Raw genomic sequence first — 13578 nt, forward strand, 5'->3', positions numbered from 1 at the left:
TACCAGCCAGATTCTCCAACCACCTTATAATCCATTCAATTTTGCCTCCTTACCTAGCTAGCCTACAAAGCTAGGCAGGGAGTATGCCAGGCATGCCCTAGAAGAACAAATCCAATGATTTTCTTGTCCAAGATCTGCACAACTTCTCCTCAACTCTATTAGCAGTTAAAATATCATCATATAACAAGGCTTAGCAAGCAGACCCTTCCAGAAATAGAAAAAAAAAAATGTATTCTGCTTTGTCACTAAGCAGACATCAATCACCTTCAAAATACCTCTGCCTTCTACAGTATTTCTCTTTCCAGCAATGATGGCATTGATAGCAATGTAGTATTAGAGGAGTAAGTATATCCATCCCCATATTACACTAGCACGCACACACACAAAAAACAGGTAACTCATAAAACGTACATTGCCTCACTACTAAGATGCAGAATAAATTGGATGCACAAAGTTTATGAAATATAAGCAATATATGCAGACAAGCCTCCACTCATCACAGTGTGCCTAATTCAAACTGCTCCACATCTTCCCAGTCTAACAGAAACCAACTGTTTTTTCTCCTGTGTAACATATTGTAAATCACAATTTTGTATATCCTCCAAGACCTTTGTTAAACTGGAAATAAATACATGCCTAAAAGATATTCATCCTAAAGTATAAAACTACCATACATGTAGAATACATATACAAGACAGAATAATAACAAACTGTAGTGAACTTGTATATAACATACTTGAGAATTCATGGAATTATTTAAATTAACAAGGGCCTTCTATATTCACAGAGCTTAATGGCTTTTGAAATGGCAGTGTTTAAAGACAACTACCTTAATTTATCCAAAAATTGCTATGCAGAAGTGATGCCTTCTGGCAACACTGAGAAAACAGGCAGAACATTCAGGCTCCAGAGAGTAAACTACATGTAAGGAGCTATCTTTTAACTACATTAATTACTGGGCAATCACATAGCCTTTAGTCAGCAAAATTCCCAATGAAGACAAGTTTTGCTTGCCTGAAGTCGGCAAGAAAAAGCTTGAATATCTGAACAATAATAACCTACACTTACACTCAATAATAATAATAAAAACAATGCATTTAACAATTAAAAGTTTCAAGTAATTACTATAATTTTCTTTAGAGATGTTAAGAAAAAAGTTACGTGAATGGATAACTTCAGCTAATCTAGTCATTTTCTAAAATATTAGATTGTTAAAAAAAATCTTAACAGAAAAATCACAAGTATTTTCCGTCACCCATAATGAGTAGTAAGTTAGGCTACTTGTATGATCAAACCACTATTTTCCCAGGACAGATATTGCTGAGTCCACAACTCATACGGAAAACTATTACCATAAATATTTCACTAAATAAGAACAAAGTAAAAGCCTTTTTTTAATCCAAAATGTCAAAATAATTTTAAGAAATTCAAGCCTAGTGCATTTAATGAGAGCAGCTCAGAACGCAGCCTGGCTGTCTGTCACTAGGATACTGAATGGGAGGTACAGTCTACCAGAAGACTATAGCTAAATTCAACTCTACAAACTGTTGGTCCTTTTTCACCTTTCCCTCACTTTCTTATTTAGTGTGTGGTTCTGTAATTCAAACCTAATGGAGGAACCAGGATTGGATTAATAAGCAAGAACTATACAGTAGCCCCTGGTGTAAAAAAGATACTGCCAGTGTTCCGTCCTTCATCAGTTAGCATTACTAACTCCGCATGTTCCACGGCCACTTATAGCTTAACCAGGTTAAATACAGATGTGTGCATTTTGCCATGGGATTCAATGTTGACATACAATTAAATACAGTTTCCTTTTTTCTTAAATAAAAACTCTTATTTATTATCTAGACTTCTAAACTAGACACTGTAACCAGATCACAGTGTATTTTACACTATAAGGAAATTTGAACAATTTAAGCATAGCTGTTACCTGAAGACAACCACTTAAAATAAAAATGTGTTGTGTTTTTGCAACAACTTTGTTATTTTTCTTTTTCCAAGAAAAACAATTCAGATATGTTAGAAAGATAATCACTTCATTTCTGAGTGTGTTTTACTTATACCTTGCAGATCAGAAGTATTAAAAAGTAACTTCATTTTTTTATAACTAATTTTGAGCACTCTCGCTACTTAGTATTCTGTACTCAAATTTTAATGCATCCATTTTACTAAGACATATAAAAGCAGCTCATGCATGTATTTATAAGGCTGACTCCACCAAATCTCAGGTACCTTCAATATCAATAAAGTTAGACAGCTGTATCACGCACTTTTTAAGCACTCATTAACTAGAAAAACAGTATTCACAACAATCCTAAAGGAGAAACTATTTTTTATATTCTGATAATAAAATGAATCTGATCCTGGGGTATCAATATCTCATTTTGCTGTTCATCATACAGTAACTCATATTAAATTTTTGTATGAATTATTTTTAAGTGGACTGTAGCTTTTAAACAAAAGTGGTTTTAAACTCAGTTTCTGAGACCCTTTCCACAGTCATTTTACAATGTTACTACACATTAGTTCTAATGAAGAGTGGAAGAACTTGTCCAGAAAATAAAAAAGAAAAAAAGAAGTAAACCTAACTGTTTAAAGTTTCCCATGTAACAGATAGAAATATAATAAAAACTTGAGAACTCGCCATCAGAACATATCACAGGTCACAAGACTTGACTGAAAACCAGCATTTCAAACTAAGTACAACTTTTCTTCAGTCTAGAGTTGATCAGGCCAAAATACTGATTTCCTCTCCAGCAGCTTATAAACTGCTGACAGCAAGTCGACTGTGGCATGTATATCACATGGAAACCTCTTTGGAAGCTCTGCATTATTTCAGAAGTTGCACCCCATGGAAAGTCATTTTAAAAGCTTAACTGGCACGTGTATGCTAAAATGTTTTGGTTTCCATCTAAAACTACACTAAATTCCAATCTTCAGAGACAGGATTTCCAGTTTATTTCTCTCTATACACACACAGTGAACTCAAGAACTGTAACACACGAAAGTGCTGTTAAAAGTTTTCGAAACAGAGTAAATTTAGTGCAAATAGGTTGACTGCAGGTCTCTCTTCCTCATAAATTAAAAAAAAAAAATCACTGGCCTGTGTTCTGCAATAAATAAAAGATAATTCAGTGAAAATGTAGGTACTTTACATAAAAGCATACTAAAACAAATTCAAGGTAATGTAAGTCCAACCTTTACCTCAAGCCCCACCTCAAGATAAATGAAATCAATTCTAGCAGTGTATCCTGGCAAAGTATTTAATGAGGAAAAATTCAACTGTAAAGAACTGCAAGACCAAGTTTTGGCAACAATACAGACATTATCAGATGGCTTTTACCTACATTCACCTTATTCAAAAACCTTAAGGAGACACGGAATGAACTTACACATTACCTAGTATATTTAGCAGTTACTTAGTATATTTATTTATTTACAAGCTAACAGAACTTCAGAATCTAGAGCATGTACAGAAAGCACTGTAATTAACAAAACCTCTTCTTGGTGCTAGATGACAGGTTTCAAACAGATCAAACTCTATAATCAATATTTTCCTAATTACTTTTTATATGTACTTATTGGCTTCCCCTATTCTATGAAGATTTTAACTCTAATTACAATAATGAAAAAACGTTCTTTCTCATTCTTCTCCTTATAATTTATTGTAGTCAAAACTAAATTACAGCCTAATAGCTCTTCTTAAAAGTAGGCTCTTGCCTTGGCAGAATGGTTCAACATCACCTTCTTATTTACCAAACAATCAATTCTGTGCAAGAAATTATACCGTAGCAAAACCTAAAGCAAATATACTTAAGAAAAGGCACAGCATATAAGTAGTCTACTGACGTTTTTGGCTCTGAAACATTTGAAAATAAACCATTCCATAGGACCTCTAATGGAAAGCAGAAGAGGAGTGGCTTAAGCATAAATTTAGCATTTGTCTTTACTTGTCAAGGGCATCTATACATAGCTACCAAGGCAATTTCAAAATAAAATTGTTAGTATGGACTTCTAAATCAATATTCAAAACACTCCAGTTTTGGTTTAGCAGTTTTGTACCCCAGTCTGACCAAGTTCACCATTACCATTGCAAACTGAGCTAAGGACTCCTTGTCACATCCACTAAATAACCTCTAGGTGCAAACTGCCTCAGAGGTTTTTCAGAAAGATTAACAGAAAAGCACAGCCAGTACTATTTTCCTTTGTATAAAAAGCTACCTTTTTGCTGGCCTGGAAGATAAAACAACTGACTAGCAATGAATAAGTACTGTTGACATGTCCCCTACTTGAACTTCAAATTAGTTTGGTCCCTCAACCAACTAGCATCACAAAACCATTTTGAAACCCTTGCATTTTGAATCTTCAAATCTTACCTACAGCCTAGCTCAATTAATCAGTGTCATCTCTTACTGTTATTACCCACTCTCTCACACACATTAATTCTCACAGACAACACTTAACATCCAAAGTCACTCAATTCTCTGAGCTAGATGGTACTCTGAATATAAATTTCACCAACTACTATACCACAGGATGTCTTCTAGGAAACATAATCGGAACTGTTAGTCTCTTCAACACCTAAAAATATTATATATATCACTCAGTAACAGTGTCTTTTAAATACAAGCTACACTTCTTGCAGCAAGGTGCGGCTTTGGTGCATTTCGATGGACTGAGATCAGACACTAACACCTGAAGGAAGTAGATGGTAAAGCACAATACACAGTAACTTAAATCATTATACTGTTCTTCACAGCTCGTACTGTTGCAGCCACCATCACAACCAGAGGCATATTACATCAGCAACCTTTTAGTCCCTTCCTCTACTGCAGAGGCCCAGCAGTTGGAAAAATACCCACATACTCAGTCTGCATACACAGAACTAAAAATGGAAAAGAAGGTTGCTCCTTGGACAGACTTCTCAGAGGAGAAGAGCATGAGAAAAGAAGTTGTAACTGCAGCAGTGATACTACCTGTTGACCAATGTCCTCTGCCCAGGCTTAACAGCAGCCTAACGACACAACAAACAATCTGCTGCCTAACTCAGCACAGACACACATTAACTAAAGACATCGACAGTCCCTTGCTAAAACCACCAGCAAATTGCTGTAGAGAAATATAATATGTAAACAGACTTGTTAGATGAACTACTCAGAATTTTTTTTATGTCATCCCCCTCTCCTAGCTTAGGGGGGAATAGCTACCTATTTCTGCCATATGCAGTTTTGTTTTCTTTTTTTTTTTTTTCCTAACAGCTCTGTTATCATTCAATGTATTTAGATTCCTACGTTTCACCCATTATAGCCAAAATTACACGCAGAAAATTAGGCTAGTTTTCTGACATCTCCTTTCCCCTTAACTTTACACCTCAGTAGAAAACAGAAACCTAAACAATGTACCAGTGGAACAAAGACTGTTTTATCTTGAACTATTTCAAATTAATATATTCCCCTGGGGAAGGAGACAAAAAACTGCTAGTCAAATTGTAATTTCAAGGCTTGTAACACACAGTTACACAGAACCCCTTCATAATCTTGTATATTGAGTTCAAACAGTTCAGGAAGTTGCTGCAATAGGTTGTTAGTTTCTGGTTTTTCACACTGAAGGGATTTTATTTGTTTGTTTTTAAATGTTAAGTTACTTTCAGAGCTAGGTTAAGCAACCTGTTTTGCTCTGCATTTAAATGGAGTAGGGGATTGTATTCACTTTTCACAATTGGGTTAAGAGAGTAGTCACCATTAACCGAAATTGAAGTCTGCTGCTGCTTAGAGAATAAAAGGCATAAAACACATTTCAAAGGGGCACATATCGTCCTCGCAGTTTTCTCTGATCAGAGAAGACTACTTAATGCATTTCTTCCCTTACCTCTTCACTTGAGATGTTTGAGAACAGAGGATCTGTATCTTACTGAAAAAAAACATTCAGAAAAACTCCCACCATCTTCCTTTTCTTTGTTAGCAGTTTCAGTTGTTTTTATACTATAAGTTCTACACCAGGTGTGCCTGGAAATCCTCACCAAAAATATACACAAAAAGACACAGTCTTAGTCCCAGCTGCTATATCACATCTGCCCATCTAAACGTGTACCCAACTCCGACATGTTGGCCACAAGGAAGCGACTACTTCAAATAATGCGCACACTCCCACACCCCCCCAAAGCAACCAAAATCAAAAAAACCCATCCAAATATAAAGAACACTGAACAGACAGTCCTGAAATTTATCTTACAGCTAGTGACCAAGCAGCAGTTTGACCTTAACACAAATGAAATCACAGGTGTGTACGACCTGGTCAACTCCCCAGCTCATTTTATACAAAATAATTTGTCTGCTAACAAGCTGAACTGAATTTGGATCACTGATTTTGAAGTGATAGATTCTGGAGACCCATTGCTATGTCCCCAAAGCATTCTGATCTGCCCTACCCCTACTCCTTAAGAATGTCATTACAAACATTTTTAGTAAAAAAAATACAAGCTGCAACACTTATAGAAAACTTCAGATGGACACCAAATAACAATCAGTAGTTTGTGATAGCAGATCAGAATGTCTGTAGTGTTTTGCCTTTTTTTTAATAAGGAATGTATGTTCATTTTCTCTTCAGAAAAATAAGAAGCTGTCAGCAATGAAAATATTTTCTAAAGTTCTCTTTCTGTCTTAGAAGAAAGTCAGTCTGTGAATCCTCTAGAAGTGAAGCACAGAAAGTGCTTCACACAAACGATTATTTTTTTTGGAAACGGGACTGTCAGTGGCTACAAGCTCCTACCACATCACTAATCAAACTTTTTCCATTTTCTTACTACTACTCATGCAGTACTCGCAAATCTAATGTGAAATAGGCAGGAAAACTGACCTCCAAAGACCTCAGATGCAAACACTGCCTTCCTGAAACCCAGGCATTCCAAACAAGGGCTGCTGTACCAGAGAAAGCAAAAGGTATAACTACAAGAAGATAAAGACCTGTCTCAACAACAGGTACAACCCAATCTGGAAATCTAATTATAAAATCATTTTATAGCCTGAACCATATAGCCTGAATCAAACTGGGATCAGTTTATACAGTCTTATACTGCAGAATCACATTCCCCTGATACTACCGCTCCCTTTAGGTGCTGACCTAAAGCCGGAAGAAACCTCCTTTACCCACCAAAATTTGCAAAGCTTTAAGCTTTCCTCAGCATTACAGAAGATTGGTCTCATGTAAATACGTGGACAGAGAATTCAGCACTACAAGGCACCTACACACCACAATCTTCACTATACTTTGCCCAATGAAGGCACAAGGCAAACCCTGAGCAATCTCCAGTACTTTAAAAACAGCCTTTAGAGACTGTAATCGTCTGCAGCCAGGCTCAGGGTGTAGTTCCTGATGGAGAAATCCCCTGTACCTAACGAAAAGCCCCAAACAGCACCAGGGAAGCATGGTCTCCAGCCTCAGCAAGGATTAATGATGAGATTTTCCCAGAAAGCAGGTACCTGTTCTGGGTACATAACAACAGATGAAGCGCCTCTAAACCTGCTCACCATCTTACAGATTTCTCCTACCTTCATTCAGTGTGCCCAAAAGAACATGTGCAATAGCAAGTATGTCTACAGGCGTTATTTTCTTGATAAATCCATAGCTTAGAGTAAATATTTGTAATCCCTCTCAGCTCACATTTATTCAGTATCCTCACCCAGACCTGCATCTCTTCCCCAGAGTGTTCACAGAATAGAATATTTCAGTTGGAGGAGACCTACAATGATCACCTAGTCCAACTGCCTAACTACTTCAGGGCTGACCAAGTTAAAGCATGTTATTAAGCGCATGGTCCAAATGCCTCTTAAACATTGACAGGCATGGGGCACAGATCACCTCTCTAGGAAGCCTCTTCCAGTGTCTGACCACCCTCTCAGTGAAGAAATGCTTCCTGATGTCCAGCCTGAATCTCCCCTGCCACAGCTTTGAACCATTCGCATGTGTCCTGGCACTGGACCTCAGGGAGAAGAGAGCACCACCTCCCTCTCTCCGTCCCCTCTTCTGGAAGCTGTACAGAGCTACAAGGCTGCCCCTCAGCCTCCTTTTCTCAAAACTAGACAAGCCCAGAGTCCTTGGCCGCTCTTCACAGGACATGCCTTCCAGATCACAATATTCATATTGAAGTAAGTATAAAATTTTAATTATGTTTTCATACACATTTATCATCACTTGAAACAGATGATTGCAAAATGTATATTTTTCTGCTTCTATTCAGCTCAACAGACTATAGTGCCTTGGCATGGCTGTGTTATCACACAACAGCTCTTAAGAATGCAATACTTCATAATCAGAGTATAATTCTTCAATACATACAAAAAACTGAAACACAACCAATAAGAATACTCAAACATTGATATTCTCTTTGGTAATGCCACTGTGAACTGCTTTTATAGAAATAACACATCACATTAAATCCCCTTTCAAATACTCTGTTGAAGCAAAAGTAACAGCTCTAGTAACAGATGCAGGGCTACAGCCTTGAAATTAGTAGTTTGGAAACTGGAATAATTTAGGTTTGGATGTTTTGTACCTTACCATATGCTTGCACATCCCATATCCTTTGTTTCAAAGAAAATAGTTTTCAATATTGTCAACCCTTAGCGCCAGTTTCCAACTGTACTCCATGGACTACAAGCAATCTGCTTTCCAGTACAGATTGCTTCGCCCTGTACAGTATCTGCTACGCCTTACAATCCAAAGGGAAGATGAACAGCAGCAAGACTCACAATTTGGAACCACCCCTCCTACCAGTATAATTATTTTAACTACTTTTTCCTAAAACAAATAAGCAAAAAGCCCCAACCATTATTGTTGCATAGTCACCTAAAATTAGTTTACATATGTGCACAGAAACTTGCCATCTATTCCAGAGGGACTGTACTAAAACAAGAGAAGCAATATTCCCGGACTCTAAAGGTAGAAGAATTGGACAAGACCTGACTTAAGCTTCACTGCACCTGAAAACTTGCCTGACTATTTAATATTGGAATATTATGATGCCATATGTTATGAGATAAGGAGATTCACAAAAATTAGCTAAATATTCAAATTTGGTTCTTTGACCAAGAGAAGTGCTGAACAGGCGAAAACTTTACATTCTAAAACTATTACCAGAGTTGCTAGTGGGAACCTTAAAAATCAGAATTTAATGCTGTATCTTTTTCAGTAAGTGAAGGTTTTTAAAGCCAGTGTTTCACAAACTGCCTGAGATTTTAGACCTTTTTTTTGTAGGTTAGCACTATAGTTTGGCCATGCTTGATTATCTTAAAACTAGAACTCAGAACTTTGTGCAAATGTAACAGAAGACATATTTTATATTGATTGAAATTAGCAACTTAAACTAAAGACATTTCCAGATTCTTCTCTGAAAGACATACAAAAAAATGAATTGCAGTTATCTTAATGGCAAACAGCAAAAAATGCTTTTCTTATATAGGCATTATACAGGCACGAGAAACATTGTTCTTTCTGAGGATGCAAAACACCTTTATAAATATTATGTCTATTCCTCTAGGTCTGTTTCAAAGGCTTGAAAAGTTTACTAGACAGTATCTGTAACAATGTGATCAACAGGAAACATTAGCTTCATGTACACAAATAAACTAAGGCAGACAGATGTCACATCCAGCTTCTGAAAAGCTGCCGAAGAGTTCTGTAAAAATGCCATCCCTAAAAATCTCTTTAGGAATATCCATCACCACTTTTACAAACCAGTACATGTAAAGTAACAAATTTAATTAACTTTCTTTTAACTCAAAAAGTCCTCTGTGGTTGCACAAAAAGAAACTTACGGGGAACAAAATTCTGCTTCTGCAACCATGCCCTATAATGGAATTTACATTTTTAAGACTTGGTTTCACCGACAGAGTGGACAGAATCCCCAGAATTCATTTCAGTCACTCAAAAAATAAATCTGTCAACGGAACAATGTGAAGGAAAAAAGCCTGTTACATCAAGAAAGCAAATTTATTCACATTGGTCAATCTCAAACTCTTCAGGAAGAAAGAATACAAAATCTACTGTACATTAAGAAACTCTAGAAACTGTGTTATTCTACATAAAGAAAATTACAAAGCACTTAATTCCTTTCTGTAAGAACAGCACCACTTCTGAAGACTCAGGTCTAGAAAGCAGGTATGATTGCTTAAGGGACACAAAGAGATAATGGAAGATTAAGATCGCAATAGGCCTCATCAGAAAAGTTAAATTCAACTTTAAAATTTAAGGTATTTATTTTTACTAACACAAGCAAGGGTTATTTTCACCTAAATCTTAACCCTTCAGCAGCGTGAAATAACCAAAACGGAAAAAACAACTCCCGCCTTGAATTTCTGATGCATTCTTAAGATTATAAACATGAAAGTAACAAAGTAGTGAAAGGTAACAAATGTTAAGATACAATGTCTCAAAGTCACCTTGCAACACTCTTTAGATCATCTACTACTTACAAGGCACTTAAAAATAGGTTTAGTCTGTGTGACTCAAAATTTACACTGTCTGCAGTCTGAAACCTCTAGTGTGCTAGGGAAAAAGCCGTACACAACAGAAAAAAACATAGCTGAAAAAGTATCCAGAATGGTATAACAAGAGTCTTTTTCCTTCGTTATTATGATCGAACCAGTTTTACACAAGCAGAAAGCACTTTCTTGTGAGGGCATTTAAGCGTCAAAAACTGCACAAATGGACAACAGCAGATTAGAAAACACACAAGCATATCAGCCCATTGCAGACTTGAAACAACCACCTTGTGAACCCAAACGGACTCAAATGAACACGGGCAAGAAAGTGTTGTGAACTTTACATTTAAAGATTCACAAAAAGCTTGTTTCCATCACACCACAAACTTTTTTCCATTTGGTGTTGCAAGCTTTCCTGGAAGTTGGTTTCAGTAAGCCAGGAGGAATGAAGCCAATTGCTCAGATACACGCCATACTTAGATGTCTTAGCAGTTCTGTAAACATTTGGAGAATGCCAGTTATTGCCCTTGTGATCCAATTGTTCCTCTCGACCAGAAATATGCCTTATAGCCTAATAGTATTTTGGCACCTACAAATCTATGTAGCTATCATCATCCTGAGCGTCACCCTGACGCCACAGAAACAGCTAACACTGTCTAGACAACATATAGTCTTCACCAAGCTCTGGCAGTAGTTGTGTCACTTGGAAATCAAGGCAAAGGAACTGGTCTAACAGTCCATAGTGACCAAAGACATTCAGAAAACAATCAAGGAGCACATAATTAAATGCAAAAGTACTTAAACTGGATTGAGAGTTCTAGTGAGGCACTGACCGATTAATGCATCTCAAAATCGTGGTGGAGGTTTATGTATGAACATCACAGATGTAAATGTGTCACCAGGTATACGCAGTTCCCAATCATTTCTGTCTCTAGGTAGAATTAAACTGGAAGCAAGCCTTAATTATAGCAGTGGTCAGAACAAAGATTTGAATAAAAACATGTCTAAAGGTGACAGACTATTTTAATGTGCCCTGCCTCAATCTGGTGTGTACAAAATCCACCTGTCTCCTCAGATGAGCTATGGTAGAACACCATCTCAGTTTTAAGACAGAAGGAATTGGCATGCGGAGGCTGTGATGTCCCAGAATAGCAGCAGAAGGCATTATTGGTGAAGCTATTCACAAAGACATGTTGAGGCATACAGCACACAAGTTACTCTTCTAGTCTCCTGTACTGAATCATCTTCCTTTCAAAATAGTGCAAAACAAATTTGCACCAGATTCTCAAGGTTTAAGAGGTCTGAAAAAGGCTTTCACATTATCTACTATTCACAGAGTATCCAAGCACTGCCTATTTGAACACTGCTGTGATTTTTTTTCTTTTAAATCCTACCAGCATGGAGCCCACTACTGTTAACAGCGGTTGTCTACCCTGCAAACTGCAAATGGTCAGCAGTCTGCTTCCTGTATTAGTGACTGAGAAACTGACATACCCGAAGAAAAAACAATGGCATACTAGAACACCAGCACCAAAAGTTACTTTGACATTCAAGCCATGGATATGGAGGTACTCACAACAATGTCATAAGTTTAAGAAATGTATGCAGAACAGGAAAATCTGAAGAGCGGGAGAAAGCAAAAAAGCCAGAAAGCACAGAGAACAAAAACAATACAGCGAGTCCACAGAAAAAGGTGTTCAAGCACTATGACAAAAACTACACAAAGCTTTATTAAAACGCTGCAGTAAGATGACAAGAAACGCATTCACAATGTCTAGTTGGTAGGCAAAAAGAATTACTGGAATAGGAAAGGAAAATTGCTTATAAGATAAACTATAGTCTCCTGAGAACCAAGGCTGCAGAGAGAGGTCTCCAAGGGAGTATCCCAGAGCAAAACGTTAAGCTCAGGTTCTGACGTACCACGAGGATGTAGTGAAGCCTGTTATACATATAAGAAGCCTCAAAACCTAAAATGTTTAAAGGCCAGGTTTATAGAAAACATTTTAGATACCTGAAGATTCAGACAAATTTTCAGTAATACTTCAGCACCTAACTCCATTTACAGTAACGTATTAGGCACGCGGGCACCTCTGAAAAACATTTCACAACTTCAGATTCCAGGCAGTGTTCGAAAACGTGGCCGCGCACAGTTTGGCCTCAGAAGCGGAGCAGTCGTAGCCAAGATTTCCAAACCTCTCGGCCAGAGAACTACTCGGAAGGTTCTCCCTTCCTGCTGACAGGGATATCGATTTTCTGGTGCAGGGAAGGAAGGCTCCTGTTGTTCCTCTAAACTACTTCTAAAATCCACTTTTGCAGCAACCTTCAAGTCTAAGAACAGCCACCACAGCACGCGGTTATGGACACCGGTGGGCCGCAGCCGTGGGCGCAGGTAGGGCCTGGACCCGGGGGCAGCACCGGAGGAGGAGTCAGGCAGACGCAGGCAGGCCTCGCAGGGACAATCACCCGCAGCCGCAGCCAGGGTCTACCGCCGCCGGTACCTGGCCGGCTCCACGCCCCGCAAGGCCGATGAGGGGAGGGCGCTGACCCGCCTGCAGACGGTGCCTGCCTTCCCCCCCCGGGGCTCATCCTCCGGAGAAGGGCGAGAGGCGGCGTCCCCCCGCCCCTGTCAGAGCCGCTCCGACCCTGCGGCCGCCGCGCCTCGCTCCCCCCCCCCCCCCCCCCCCCCCCCCCTTCCCCTACCCCACGGGAAAACCGCCCCCCCCGCGCGCGCGAGCCGCACGCACACGCGAGCCCCAGCCCGCGCGGCCTCACCCGGATGCGGATTTCACGCCGCTCCCACCCCCTCCCCTTCCCCGTCCCCGTCCCCCCCGCGGGTCACGTGGCGCCTGCCCCGCACGCGCGCGTTGGGAGCGGGCGGTCGCTGATTGGGCGCCGCCGAGGGCCCGCGCAGCGGGGGCGGGGCGGGGGTAGGCGCGCTCCCGGTGCGGGGACGCGGGGGCCGACGCGGGTGCCGTGACCGCCGCTCGGGGCCCGGCTCCGGAGCGCCGGCGGCCGTGAGCGCCGCGGGGAGCGGCTGCTCGGCTTCGGACGGCTCCCGGGCCGCCGCGGCGCCTCGCTCTTCCTCAGCGGGCCCGTT

General features: G+C 39.6%; 1 protein-coding gene across 7 annotated transcripts in view; it reads right to left on the reverse strand.

The window, feature by feature from the left end:
• CCDC91 (coiled-coil domain containing 91) overlaps positions 1-13276 on the reverse strand; it is a 166403-nt gene extending 153127 nt beyond the window's left edge. For 5 of the 7 annotated variants that reach the window (XR_012766080.1, XR_012766079.1, XM_075441969.1 and 2 more), the window contains exon 1: positions 12493-13053. The gene's annotated coding sequence lies outside the window, so the exon portion shown is untranslated. Of the gene's footprint in view, positions 1-12492; positions 13054-13253 lie in introns of those variants that run through there. The other 2 variants (XM_075441941.1, XM_075441959.1) reach the window with 2 other exon arrangements.
• Between the last annotated feature and the right edge of the window lie 302 nt (positions 13277-13578).

Source organism: Opisthocomus hoazin, chromosome 1 (genome assembly GCF_030867145.1).
Source record: "Opisthocomus hoazin isolate bOpiHoa1 chromosome 1, bOpiHoa1.hap1, whole genome shotgun sequence".
Taxonomy (NCBI): Eukaryota; Metazoa; Chordata; class Aves; order Opisthocomiformes; family Opisthocomidae; genus Opisthocomus; species Opisthocomus hoazin.